This window comes from Patella vulgata, chromosome 9 (assembly GCF_932274485.2).
Source record: "Patella vulgata chromosome 9, xgPatVulg1.2, whole genome shotgun sequence".
NCBI lineage: Eukaryota > Metazoa > Mollusca > Gastropoda > Patellidae > Patella > Patella vulgata.
The window spans coordinates 11,765,173-11,778,203 of NC_065887.2; the positions used below are offsets into that span (position 1 = coordinate 11,765,173).

General features: G+C 34.9%; 1 protein-coding gene across 1 annotated transcript in view; it reads right to left on the minus strand.

Moving 5' to 3' along the window:
- LOC126832383 (zinc finger protein 777) overlaps positions 1–13,031 on the minus strand; it is a 49,551-nt gene that overhangs the window by 3,465 nt on the left and 33,055 nt on the right. Inside the window, exon 3 of the mRNA XM_050563136.2 lies at positions 8,653–8,767. The gene's annotated coding sequence lies outside the window, so the exon portion shown is untranslated. The remainder of the gene's footprint in view (positions 1–8,652; positions 8,768–13,031) is intronic.

Below are 13,031 nucleotides of genomic sequence, written 5' to 3' on the forward strand. Positions count from 1 at the left end.
ATGCAAACTATCACTACATTTGTCATCCTAGCTGTCCACATCATGTTACACTGTGATGGAGGATGCACGAAAAATAAAAACAATCTTTTTGGTCTGTAGAACATTTACAAGTGAAGGAATCAATGATGGCAAATAATTCAACAAAAAATCAATGTCAGATTCTCAATTTTGATCATGTTTCTCCTTATGAATTTGTCTTTTTAAAGATAATTTGTCTGGAAACAAAATATACACCCACAGTGATTATGTTATATAAGCAGTCCATAATGTCCGTAACATTTTGATTCTTTAAAAGTAACATTTACAAGATACATGTACATGTATTCAAAAAGAGTTTGTGGGAAATAACACATTATAAGTAATCCTCTGAAATTTATAGACATTTTTATCTAACATAAATAATACATACAATTTGTGGACAACTTACAGGCAGGCACAACACTATATACAATTATATAAAAATTGTATATGATTTACCAAAAAAGTCAATTTTAAAAGGTTAAATTTTTAACTGTTAAAACTGTTCATAAAATCTTTGAACATCCACAAATCTGGCAAGGCAATTTTTCCGTCAGGCACACCTCTTTATACAACTATATAAAATTGCATATGGTTTACCAAAAAAGTCAAATTTTCAAAAGCTAAAATGTTTAACTGTTAACACTGACGAACCAATACAAAATCTTTGAACATCCACAAATATAGCCAGTGAATTTTTCTGTCAGACACAATGCCATATAGAATTATATAAGAAGTTCACTTCAAAAGGCTAAAATTTGTAACTGTTAACACTGACGTACTAACACAAGGCATCCCAAAAACCCACCTCATTGTTACCATCACCTTTGTTAATAATGAGAATGTGGACAAGCCCTGCGTCATCAATTTTTCCATAAAGGCACGACTCTTTATAAACTATATAAAATTATATATGGTTTACCAAAAAGTCAACATTAAAACTGTTAACACTGACGCATTAACACAAAGCATCCCTAAAAATAAAATCCCACTCATTGCTACGGTTATCGTTGTTAATGAAGAGAATGTGAACAAGCCCTGCGTCATCAATGTTCAATCTACGTAATTAACAGTTATATAAGCTCAAACCCACACCATTAACCATCTTGGTTTAATTTTTCTTATTACAGTATTATATAATATACTGTATTGTTTATAAGGCTTATATTATCATCTCATAATTATAGAAAAGAAATCAGTGTTTTAGATCATATCAACAGAATACAGACATTTTTATGTCTAACATTTATGGTAATGTTATTTTCTATGGTTAAAGTATACTGCTTTATGAGAATGGAGGATTTCGTCCAGCCCCAGAGAGTGGCAGAACGGAAATGAGTATTTCAAGTGCCATCAAAACAATATAGCCATTTTTATGTTTAACATATATGGTAATGTTATCTGCTAAGGTTTTACATTTAAGAATGCAATGTGAGAATTTTGCCCAGGCCCACACAGTGGCAGTTCAAACATCTAATTCCTGCCGTTTTACATCTACAATGCAAGGCCAAACCAATTGTTCAAGGATATGATAAATAAAAATCCACTGAAATCACATGAAAAATGTTTTATTTTGAATTTCAAATCATGAAAATGTGGTACAAAAAGCTTTTGAGAAGAGCAGCAACGTATTTTTGGTTTTTGAATTGCTGTATTTGCCCCTAGAAAGATAGGTTGCTAGGCAACGAATCCTATACGCCCACAGCAGCTAAATCGTCTGAGCGGTCGACAAGGGCTGTCGCATATTTATTCCTTTGTAGGTAATTGGGGGCCTTTACAAGACAGTTCCATACAGATCAGATTATAAATTTTGTCATTTGAGGGTTTACAAGGTTCTACAAACTGAAACAAGGGTCTCAACTTGTTTGAATTGAAATCACAAGGAGATTGTATGAAGTCGTAACAACATATGAAGGGGACATGGGACTAGTCCCTAGAGATTGTCTATTTTACATGATAACACTATCATTAAAGTGATAATTGCATTTTTTAAAGCCATATGTTTAAAATAGGCTAAAATAAAGCCTTAAAATACATGGTATCTATACACACAATAATCCTAAATCCTATAATTGAGAAATTGGCAAATATATTTTCTTTTTAAATCCAACGCAGACTTTTACAGTGGTATTATCACTCAACCAGGCATCATTATCCTTATCTGTTTAACAACGGACTTTGACAATCAAGTCAACTCTCTCTTTCATTATCTAGACTTAGTTATCCAAGGACAAGAAATGATAGAATTTCAAAATACTGTCAGCAAGTAGAAATTATTTCCGATTTTTATGTGAATGTTTTTAAGTGATAGAATGATTCCTATGACTGTATATTAGTGATTTGACAACCAATTTTAAAGTAATAGATATAGAAATAATTATGTTTATACTTTCTTAGAAAATATGCAATTTTCACTTTAAAGCAATAGATGGGAAAATAATAAATGGCTCGGCTTCTAAAATACAACACAAATATTCCTCGATAACTGTCGTTACTAGACTGAACAAATCACAAGATTCCATAAAGTGAAAAAGGCCATAATTTTAGACATAATGAACAGAAACTGCTAATATTTAAAAGACATTTTCATGTCATTAATTTGTATAATTAAGTTTTATCAATTACAAATTGATCAGAAGATGATTTGATGGTTTTCTTTGGGCCATAATAATCTGAACAATCTATATTAATTTCAAGAAGATTGGATAATAAGTTTTGTCGCTAGAGCATTCATTGGGTATTTAAAACTGAACTTATAAGAAAAAGCCGAAAATTATTGAACATCTTTGTCTCACTGATGTCCAAAACACCGAAAACTGAAAATCATTGGACATCTTTGTCTCACTGATGTCCAAAACACAAATAAATTTTATTTTACAAAAATCCGATGATAAATCATGTACGATAATCTGTAAAGAGGTGACAAGAGACGAGAACAACATATGGCCAGGTTTTAACGTGGGCGAAATAAAAGCTGTTATTTAAGATTTGTTATATAGTTTTAAATTAATTATTCCTCTTTATGTACTAATGCTTTGAATTTCATCATTTCTTATACTACAAAGCTGGATTAACAGCATCCTGAACAAATCCAGTACAAAATATAAGATTAAACAAAGTTGGATTGTGGACAGGAGTGGGGATTAATTATCATGATAATCTTAACTTAATATATTTTACATAATCCATGTTTAAGAGAGGGAGAGAGAGGGAGAGATTAACGTCCGCTAGACTCAAACTAGGTCATTTCCGGGATAACACATAGTTCAATTTTATTTCATTAATTTGACCAAGAGAATTTAACATATGTTCAATTTTATTTAAATATTTTGCCTGTATAGTGGGAGCAAACCAGAGGACCTGGAGAAAACCAATGTGGTTGATCAGTCAACCCAACTCCTTGTCATGTACAAGCAGGGTATCAAACCCACGCCACTTGACTCAATGAAAGGCTTTATAATCTAAAGCACACATCTTAAACAATTCGGCCACCCAACCCCTGTTTATAAGTTGGCATGTAAGTAAATAAACTCTTGACAGTTGGAAATTGATATAAGAGTAGGGTGTAGGACTGCTTTCCTGACAAAATTTCCCTCATAGCACACTGCATGGCATAATTAAGCTTGTCTCCATTAGCCCAGCCGGTGCAGAAAAGTAGGACATTACTGATTAAACCCCCTTTCATTTCATTTCATAACCATAGAATATAAATTACATTACGTTAGTCTAAAAAAAAAAAACCCATAAAATTAAGTAATATTGACCATTACATTTTAAATAAAAAATAATCATATTTTACCTTCCATTTTCACTAAATAACTGAATCAAAGAGTAAATTGGAAAGCAGTCTATCTTCTGGTCAACAACTACATTACTAATAGTAAAGGAGTAAATTAGAAAGCAGTCTATCTTCTGGTTAACATCTACATTACTAATAGTAAACGAGTTATCACTTTTAAGGGTAGAATTCTCAAACCCATGTAAACCACTCCCACTCCCATGAAGGAATTATAAAACAACACTATTTCTGCCCACAACTTACAAATTATCTTATTTTGTACAAATAACTGATAATTAGAGAGCCATGTTTATCACACATACAGTATATCCCAATATAGTTTCTTTCATGAGATACAGATCAAAGATAGCATTGTAAAGCACATCTCAACTGCAGCTTATCCAAAAGAAAAACTTTGATGTTGAGCAAATTAGATAAGTACCTAGTATTGAAAAAAGAATTCTGTTAAAATTATCACGTTCACAAGGTATTCAGCAAAAGGTGGATAACTCTGGAACATGAAGCCATATAATCAATCATATGGTTCCTCCTCTTATGACCAGGTAGTATTTAATACAGCCATTCACCCAATATTAAGGGGTAGACTTACACCATAACTGGGCAGCCAAGATGGATTATCTAAAGTAAGTTAACAATGGTCATATTCTCATGATAACAATGCTACACAACAAACTTGAAATGTGGGCATATAAAAAAATCAAAGATGAAAATAGGGATTAAACAGAGACAATAGAATTAATAATTAAATTAAAGATGTATTAGGTAAGATTAGATAAATCGATGACAGCTCTCACAATAATAGTTAAAAATTAGATAAGGAAAAGGGAATAACTTGAAAATTTCAGTCAAATTACTTCATTCTGAGCAGATGTTACGGCTGTTTGTAGAATAGCTGAGCCTTGATTGTCATTGCTACTGATGTTACGATAGTAAACCAAGTCCCGATTATCCATTTTCTAATTAAATCCAGTAACTTCCAAACTTCTTTAAATCAATTGAAAATCTAGATGGCATCGACAGTTGATTATGGTCTTGATAAGTTAGTAATTTCTAATTTATAATTTAGATAACATTTAAGGCCTAAACAAAGACCTGCAATTGGCAGATTTAGCACTTGCATAATGCAGCTTTAATTACATGATGTAATGTGGAAAATCCAACCAACTATATGGAGATCTAGATAAATCCTTGTAGAATTAGGAAGCACTCATTAACACCATAAAATGGTTATGTCAGGTATTTAGATACCGGCAGGCAAGGCTCTACACAGCATTTTGAACTTACTTGTGCAAACATAAGTAAATTTTCAAAACCACTAGCCAAACAAAATTTTCAGTTGCCAAGTCTGAAGATTAGAATAATTTGTCGTATGATATAGCTAAATTATATTGTGAACATACATAACTCGTCGTCCTATATTAATAAAAAAAAGATGTTTTAAACATTTTTTTCCGACTGGGACTCACTGCGAGACTAAGACGGCGGTCGACGAAGCTTGTAATTTTGCTTGTTTGGGTGGTGTAGCGTCAGTAGCATGACTATCATCATTTTTCCCCAACTGAGACTCACTGCGAGACGAAGTTACTTTACTAGTAAAGTAAGACGATATAGGTTTGATTCGTCTGCTAGCCATGCTGTCAGCTGTCTCGCAAACTTCCAATAAATACAGCGCATGCGCAATGAGAATTTCCTCGCAGAGGACAATGAGATTGACCCAATTTCAAACCAGGAAAGTAACAAGAGTGACATTTGACTGGGATCATTGCCGATTACGTTATCTTTACGGAGAAAAGTTCAGATAGCTATAGTGTTAATTGGGGACTTCAAGATATATGTTCACTCGCCAGAAACCTAGCATTTATAAATATCTGGTCGCCATTGTAGAGCCTTGCCGGCAGGTATGAAGAGAGACTGTCGTCATAGACATTCTCAAGTTCTTGCATTTGGTAAAACTCATTAACACCATAAAATAGTTAAGTGAGTTATTTAAATACCAGCAGGTATGAAGAGACTGTCGTCATAAACATTTTCAAGTTCTCACACAACCTCTACCTAAAATCTCACACATCACAGACTACAATATTTCTCGATGCATCTTTGCATTTTTCATTGAAACATCAAATTTCTTTATCCATGTTAAAGTAGCTAAGTCTCTAACTCAATATCATTCGAAGTCTTCCGACATTGAAAACACGAATTATTTGTCAATTTAAATCAACATTGATGTTGTGATCTTACCGGGAAAAAATGGGCTTCTGATAACCAATATTTAGGACAAAATAAACATTTTACCATTGGTACACGAAACTTTTGCAATAATGAGTTTCAGCGCCATTTGTAACACGGGACTCGAAGAACGAGGTTAGACATATTCCACAAGTCATGTCTATCGGTGTAGACTGGAATAACCAGACACTAGAGATTGCCATTGGATTGAGACTTCTGGCGTATTTCGCCGAACATAACTGATTTGAAATTTGGGTAAAAACTGAAATGATTGAATGTAAATCAGTTTATATACATTCATATTACATTATTATATGCGTTGCTACCCATTTGTGTCAATTTCTAGATACCAAATATTAGTGACTTAGCTCCTTTAATATGTACTCAGATTAATTATTCAACATTTAATTAAAGATACATTATGGGAGATTCGATAACGAGTTGGCAGTTCTCACTATAATAGTTAAAATCTAGATAACATAAAGGCAATTTGCTGAAAATTTCATTCAAATTGATCCACTATGAACCGAAAACTAAGCGAATAAAATTTCTGCCTAGCCTCGGTCATCATTACTAAAGTCAGTATGTTAAACAGCATAGTCTCGATTATCCATTTAATCGTTTAATCGAGAAGGAAAGTTATGCAGTAAATCGGATCACAATCCACTTAAGATCGCAGGCTAGCGATGCCATCTAGAGTTGATTATGGTCTGGATAAGTTAATTAATGTCTAATTAATAATTTAGATAACATTTAAGGCCTAAAGAAAGACCTGCAATAGACAGATTTAGCTCTTGCATAATGTATGTTTAAGAAAACAAAAATCAAAATATCAACGCTAGATAATCTCCCAGGTTAGATTCAATCGGATTTAAAACAAGCCTATCAAATCCATTTGTCTTCAACAATATGGCGACGGGCTTATACGTTTGATGGAATTTCAATTCAACACATCTTTCGACTGATATTCCTATTAGAGATTCACATTTCACATGGATTCCTATTGCGCTAAAACGAGGCAATGTGACTTTAAATCACCATTTAATAAATTAATTTCATTCACATCAAATTAAAAGTGTTTTTCAAACTATATTTTAAGATATTGGACTATGAACTTAAATCAGTATAGGGACCAATATAGATACAAACACCTACACATATATCAAATGTTCAAATCATGACTTGTTAATTATACTGTATATGGATACGTTACTATAAACTGTGATAATTTCAGTTCTATGATACCTGATATATTTCTTATTTCTTACGCTTAATAATATTTTCTACAATAAATTTTTTTTTCTTATACTACATGTAAGTATTTCTTATTTCTTGTGCTAAATTAAATATTTATTTCTTATGCTAAATTTTATTTATCATAAGCATTTATATAGCACCATTTCCACAAAAGTGCTCAATGACGCTTTACAATAAACATACTTTGATATTAAAAAAGATAGGTTGCCAGGCAACGAAACATACGCCCACAGCAGCTAAGTCGTCCGAGGAGTCAATAAGAGTTGTCACATATTTTTTCTATTGTCCGTAATGGAACATTTATAATACACTAAAATCTGATTTTAAGAGTAACAACTCATTAAGTAATTATCATAGAATCAGTAGAATTGGCTTGGCTTCTAGTTCTGCCCCATGCTAAAGTTAAGTATAGCTGTTCAAGTTATCAAAATTCAATGAAAATCAGTATACTTGTTCATCTCAAGACCTTAAACACAGTGTATCAATCTAAAGTCAATCAGATGATAATTTTGGTCTCTAGAGCATCCACAAGATTTTTCAAAGTGATCATGGGCCATAATAGTAATTATTGAAAATCACTGGGCTTCTTCGTATCACGACCATAAACACTGTTTAAATTTAAAATCAATCGGATATTAACTTTTAGAGCGGGAGCCCAGGGGGTTAACCTAGCTGAAAAGTGTACCAATTTTCTCCTATATGGTATCAATGTATGTATATCTGGTATCATCAAAATGTAAGTCTGGCGGGTTTCTGGTGGTGGATGTGGTATTCCACACCCAAAATGCCATGCCCCTCAACTAGTCTAGATTAGCTCAAAAGTGTACCACATGAAAATCGCACAGCAATGTACCGTACATCTTCAGGTATTACAAAAACACCCTGACAGACATTTCTAGTGGTGGGGTACCCCTGACAGAGCTATGTAATTGCCAGACATTTGTAGTGATGGAATATCCCTGACAAGAGGGAGTATAAAAAATTGACAAAACAAATATTTCTTAGGCTAATGCTAATAATGTTTATTTCTTATGCTATATATTCCTTATTCTAAATATTTCTTACAAATGCCATACATTTCTTATATCTTATGCCAATAATTTATGCTAAATATTTCTTATACTGTATATTTTTGGACTAATAACATAATATTCAGTTCCTCGTCCATAGTACAGTACAGTCTGAACGACTAGACAAGTCTGTTCCTGGCCAGGCTCGCCTTCCTTCACTGACTTTTACCACTGACAAATGGAATGCAAGTCAGGGAGCCACCTTCATACTCACTGACCCACTGCAGGTCCGCCTGAATTATGTACCGGTCTTACAAAACAAAAAGATTGATGAATACTTACTGTTAAAAGGACTTCTCTGTTGTTTTAATTGTTTTTTTTCACATGAAGTTTTCTATTTTGTGAATTTACATGAAAGTTCCAAATCATTACTTTTCTCTCAAGCTTTATTCCATTTCTGAAAAACAAATGAAATGAAATGAAATGGGGTTTAACATCCTACTGTTCTACTCCACCTGAGCTAATGAAGACAGGCATACTCCATTCAGCATGCTTTGAGGGAAATTTTGCCCAGACAGCGGTGTTACGGCCTACTCTTATAACGAATTCCAATTGCCAAGGAATGTTTTACGTGCATGCCAATGTTTGCACTGGAGCTTGGTTTTTAGTCCCATGCGAATGACTAGACAGCTGTCCTTGTCAGGTCCTACGTCCTGCACCAACATCAGGAGTGAATCCACAACCTCCAGGCTAGCGAGCCAGCGTCTTACACACCTAGCCACCACGGAAATTCTTGCTCACAAGATTCGATACTGAACAAATAATAAAATGTCTAAAACTTCCACTTATATATAGAGAGAAATGTAGGCCTATCTCTTTGGGAGTATGAAAGAGAAAGAAATGAGCTTTAACGTCCACTTGACACAAACTAGGCCATTTTAGGACTAAGATATGGTTCAATTTTATTTCAATAATTTGCTTGCATGTAGCGGTTTTTAGCAGTGGGAGGAAACCCACAAGTTTGGAGAGGCGACACTACTGCTTGTCACATTCAAGCTGGGAATCAAAACCATGGGACTTGACTCAATGACAGACCTTGTGATTTCACCACTAGAAGAACACCACCACATCCCCCAACCTATATAGAGCAGGTTACATATCAATATATACATGGGACTTGACTCAATGACACCCCTTGTGATTTCACCACTAGAAGAACACCACCACATCCCCCAACCTATATAGAGCAGGTTACATATCAATATATACATGGGACTTGACTCAATGACACCCCTTGTGATTTCACCACTAGAAGAACACCACCACATCCCCCAACCTATATAGAGCAGGTTACATATCAATATATACATGGGACTTGACTCAATGACACCCCTTGTGATTTCACCACTAGAAGAACACCACCACATCCCCCAACCTATATAGAGCAGGTTACATATCAATATATACATGGGACTTGACTCAATGACACCCCTTGTGATTTCACCACTAGAAGAACACCACCACATCCCCCAACCTATATAGAGCAGGTTACATATCAATATATACATGGGACTTGACTCAATGACACCCCTTGTGATTTCACCACTAGAAGAACACCACCACATCCCCCAACCTATATAGAGCAGGTTACATATCAATATATACATGGGACTTGACTCAATGACACCCCTTGTGATTTCACCACTAGAAGAACACCACCACATCCCCCAACCTATATAGAGCAGGTTACATATCAATATATACATGGGACTTGACTCAATGACACCCCTTGTGATTTCACCACTAGAAGAACACCACCACATCCCCCAACCTATATAGAGCAGGTTACATATCAATATATACATGTAACTGATCAAGCCAATTCAAAGTTTGAGAAATATTTCCCCTTTTTCTTATTGTCTCCCCTTATTGTTAGTTTGTTTTCATTTTGTGTGAAGCCTGTATCGCAACAGGCCAGAGACTGTACAGTGCAGTGAACATTTACATCTAGCCCCTGGATCCATTCACATTTATTTCTGATATATCTACATTTGTTGTTTGAGGTGTCCATAGGGTTAGTCTTGCGTAATTATTTATGTGTGGTGGGGTGTGGTCTCCCCTCAAGGAGACCCTGGGTACATATTCACCAAACCATAACTTTAATGTTTGCATTACATAATAGCTTAACAGTATACATAATTCTCGAGGCATTAATCATTTTCTATTCAGTAATCTCCATTTTCCTAATTCTAAAATGATTTGTGCAATGACATCCTGCTAAAAAGAAACCTTGTCTTGCTAGCAGTAGGTTGAAAACATGTCTGCAGATACGTATTTTATCCCAATCTGTTACACAGAGTATTACGAAAGTCTTCTAATATCTCTATAATTGATGACTGCTTACAACACATGACGTCATATCATGCGGTGTCAATCATTGGCTCAATTGTGCTTGCATTGTTTACATAAAATGTTACGGATTCGAGCAGAATGGCGCCTTTTATTCATTTTAATACCCATTTACACTAAAATAGGAAGTAATTATTACCAACAAATACTTCAAATATCTTTATTTATTTTTCTACTACATAAAAAAAAATATTTTAGAATTTAATATGTTGGAGGAAAAAAGTTAATATTTGTGGCTCATTAAGTCGCATCGATGTCATCCTTATCAGTGATTGTTGCGGCCTAGCGAATATTCACTGCGGATCAGTGTGACATCATCCTGTAAATTTTATATCAATGTTATCAAATAATACAACTACTCAAGGGTAAAATAATATAACATACATGTAGTTTGCTTCTACACCTGGAGACACAGTGGCTTAATGAGTAAAACTCTGGCTCACTAAGCAGGAAGTTTTGGGTTTGCTTCCAGTGTTGGCCATGAAAGTTCCTTAGGATTCTCCGATGTGGTTTCCCCTCATCAGTGGTGCAGGACGGAGTGTCTGACAAGGAACAGTGTTTAGTCAGTCGGATAGGACAAAAAACTGATGTCACGCGTACACATTAGAATGTGCATAAAAGAACCTTTGACAGTTGTAATTCTAAATAGATTAGGCCTTAGCACCGCTGTCTGGACTAAGTTTAACCTCTTAACACACTATATGGTGTATTCCTATCTTTATTAGAGCAGTCTGTGCAGAAAAGTAGGTTGTTCATTCACTGCCTCCACACCTAGAAATAAATCACAGTTGTAATTCTAAATAGATTAGGCCTTAGCACCGCTGTCTGGACTAAGTTTAACCTCTTAACACACCATATGGTGTATTCCTATCTTTATTAGAGCAGTCTGTGCAGAAAAGTAGGTTGTTCATTTCACTGCCTCCACACCTAGAAATAAATCACCTGTAAAAGACTTCGTCAGACACAGTCCCCCAGGTGCCTATCATTTCTATCTAGCACAGGTTTGTCTTTTATCAGTATAATAATGCATTTACAGATTGACGTGCAATACATGTACATGAGATGTTTTGTGAGTTTTCCAATAGTTCAGCGGACAAACAAGGTCTTGGTGTGTTTGGAAAAAGTCGCTTTTCGTTGGCTGTTTAAAGTTATACAGTAAGCACTGGACCAATGATAAAACTTATTAGATATCAAATAAAATCTAAATATACAATGACAGAAAACAAAAAATCCAAATGAAATGAATTGGCGTTTAACGTCCTGCACCAGGGACCGAACATGCGACCACCAGGCTAGCGAAAGAGCGTCCTATCCACTTAGCCACCGTGGCCCCCCAAAAAGAGTGTGTATACATTACCTCCTGCATGAATTAATATATAACAGCAGCAAGACTCACTAAGCCAATTTTCATGTAACAATATATACCACGAAAATAGCTTCTGAACTTCTTAAAGGAAGTGGTATCAAGTGTTCTGGCTCATGTCACATGCATGAACTTCCATGTAGCAATAGAACTAACAAATAGAAGTCAACATCCTCATAAGAATTGAGCTTAAAATGATCTAACAATCTCATTCGTTCATCTTATATACATGTATATCGTCAGCTAAGTTTATAGAGTCAAACAAACATTCTGAATAATTTATTGAATAAATGTTATTTACTTATTAGGGGCTGTATATATGACTATATGTAATTTATTCCACGATTAACAGACCAACAGCTCAGCTCACCGAATAATACAGAACTTGGTTAATTTCATTGATCGGGTAATGACCCAAGCGAAGGCACCGCCCCCACCAGCTTGTTAGTGATGTGGCTGGTGGTATAATATAATCAATACGAGAATGGATTTCTGTATGATGATTCACAACAGACCAGCTACAACTAGTGTCAAGTATTTACTACGCAGTGTACACACACTTAACGCAGTTTAAACTTATTGCATTAACAATTACATTGTACAATAGGCTTACATGAGGATTAGATAAAAGTCGTCTTCTTATAATGAAATGGTGTTTAACATCTGAGACAGTCGTGTGTTACAGCTTACTCTTCTTATATCGAATTCCATCTGTCAAGGGTTCTTTTACGTGCACGCCAATGTGTACACTAGACCTCTGCGTTGACCCTTGGCAGGCCCTCTGTCCTGCACCACTGACATGGGGGAACCATCCTGATAAACTTTCTTGGCCATGTCAACAATGACCGACTAAAAGATGAGGGCAACATTGACATACGAGAGAGAGAGAGAGAGAGAGAGATGGGGTTTAAGTCAACTCTTCTCTACAGATACATCCTTGTTTGGGAGT